Below are 2,613 nucleotides of genomic sequence, written 5' to 3'. Positions count from 1 at the left end.
ATACCTAGAGACACGTTTCTTCCCCCATGTATTAAGAAGAGAGAAGTAATTAAGTTCCTATATATAGAAAGAATTGGTTTGCTGCTTAGACACATCATTTACTTTTTGTTCAACTGCTCCATGGGAAGGCAGAGAGCTACAACTTCCTATGTGGGCTTTTGCATCTGCGCAGTTTGTGAAAAACAAACATCCAAACTCCGTTGGGATCACTCAGTTAGAAAGTGAAATAATGAACACATTTTATCAAGAGGGAAATATCAATTTCTGACAAGCTCATCTCTGTGTCACCCCTTCAACTGAGGTGCTAGGGAAGAAAATACTTGGGTATATATCTTACACAGCATTCTTAATGCCATGTTATTACCATCCCAAGGATAGTCTAAAATGAGGCCCATCCAGAGTACAGAATAATACAGCACTATTTCGTGTCGGGGAAACCCTGATGGAATAGTGGTTAAGAGCTACCACTGCTAACCGAAAGGGCGGCAGTTCAAATCCACCAGGTGCTCCTTGGAAACTCTATGGGGCAGTTTTACTCTGTCCTATAGGGTCTCTGTGAGTCGAAATCAACTAGACGGCAATGGGTTTTTGGGTTTTATTTAGTGTTGGAAGAGACAATAGGGATCATGCAGTCCAACCCCCTGATATTACGGATATAGGAAGTGAGACTCAGAGAGGTAAAGAGCCTTCTCCAGTGTTATACAACCACTTAGTACCAGTCTACTTGTCTCTCTGACCAGTTCAGCCAGTACTTCAATCTACCATTATTGCTACTTTTTCACTTGGTTTAGCATCCTGTTATATTTTGTTATATATCCATTTCAGTTTCATTCAACCCACATTTATTGAGAACTTACTATGTGCCCAATTCTGTGTTTAGCAATGCAGATATTTGCAGGTAGTGGAATTCTTGGGCTAAACAGAAGGCAGGATTATTCTGAAGGCATATGTCCAAAAGGACCCAATTCTTCTTAGATCGGTGAGGAGAATGCATCTAGGACTGTGAATGTGTAATAAGCATTTTGGAATGAATGGGTTAGATGTTGAACTCAATTCTCTGGCCAGTTATGCTCTGAACCATCTACGTGTTAAGGATGTGAAACAAATGTTGTAAGTACATTCCGATGGTTTGGCAAAAAGTTCACATCACAGGAACTTGAAGCCATGGTAGTAGGTAGTTTGAGAAAAAAGAAGGAATAAACATGGAACTCTGGGAAATCTCAACATTTAAGAATGGCGTCATGAAGAAATGTCTCAAATAAGACCAAGAAGCCATACCGTGGAGAAGGTAGTTAGAAATTTAGCTGACAGTGATATATCCTAAGCCAGGGGGAGAAAAGTTTTCTGTTTTTTTTTTTTTCCAATTTTAAGACAGCAAGTGAATAGCGTTGTTAAATAATACAAGAAACCGAGCAATTAAGACAGTTACTAGTGTCCACTAGATTTAACATTTATAAAGTCATTGTTTTGTGGATAAGAGTAACTTCAATGAAGTTGTAAAAAGTGGAAACTAGATTGCAGTGGGTTAAGGAGTTAAGAGAAGGTTAGAAAGTGGTGGTAGTTATTATCCTTCTTTTTCAACAAATTAGACTGTAAAGGGAATAAGTTGTCAAAAAAAAAAAAAAAAAGTGGTTGAGAAAAGGTATCATCTATGAGAAGAAAGAGGTCTGGGGACCAGTTCTGGTTTTAGAGGCAAAGGGGATACTATGTTCCTTTTCTTTCTCTTATTTATTTATTTAACATCCCTAGTGAGATAATGACTAAAGAAATACACATAAATTCCAAATAGACAACATATAGACAAATGAGCATGTGTGGGTCTGTATGAGGGTGAAATGGAAGAGAAGGGAAATAGTTAAAATAGTCTGTCATGTCACAGCTTCATAAGTATAGGATGCGTGAGGCTTGATGCTTTTTTGTGTCGATTGACTCTTATATTCCAGTTACCACAGATGTGAGTATTTCCAAATCTGACCATAATGATTAGCACTGGCAACTCATTTCTAACAGATTCACTCAGATTTACTGTTGCAAAAGGACTCAGAGATGAAGAGAGATATTTACCAACAGAGAACTGACAAAATGACACTGAGTGATTGAGGTTAAAAAAATAAATCCCAACGCCTTCACCTGAGTCACTCATCTTCCACTGACTCCTGCTAAATTAAATGGTCAGTCTGAACTGCTTCAAGGCAGTATGTATGCCTGTCTGATCGTTTTCTCGACATTTCTGCAGTTACTCTAAGGCATCCTCTTTCAAGAAAGGAAGTTGCAGTATTTCCACTAAAAAATCTTGGGTACTCTCTAGTCACATACAGATGTTAAATTAAATCATAATCACTTTTATCAAAATCAGTTATCTGCTCAGGCAGCAGTAAATTTTTCAACGTACAGTGAAAATATGCTCATCATTGACACATTCCATGCAGAGGCAGATTGCTAGACTGTTTAAATTAACTCTCATTATTATTTGATAATGTGTCAAATGAAACCAAGTGAAATAGATTGATTTTGGTACCTGGTCACTGGTATGCATTTGCTGCATCACAGCAGAATCAGATGGTGATGCTAAAATAGCAACAGCCTGGCATTTCTAAACATTTATCATGTGGT

This window comes from Trichechus manatus, unplaced genomic scaffold (assembly GCF_000243295.1).
Source record: "Trichechus manatus latirostris isolate Lorelei unplaced genomic scaffold, TriManLat1.0 scaffold00033, whole genome shotgun sequence".
Lineage (NCBI taxonomy): Eukaryota > Metazoa > Chordata > Mammalia > Sirenia > Trichechidae > Trichechus > Trichechus manatus.
This window is presented reverse-complemented; position numbering follows the sequence as displayed.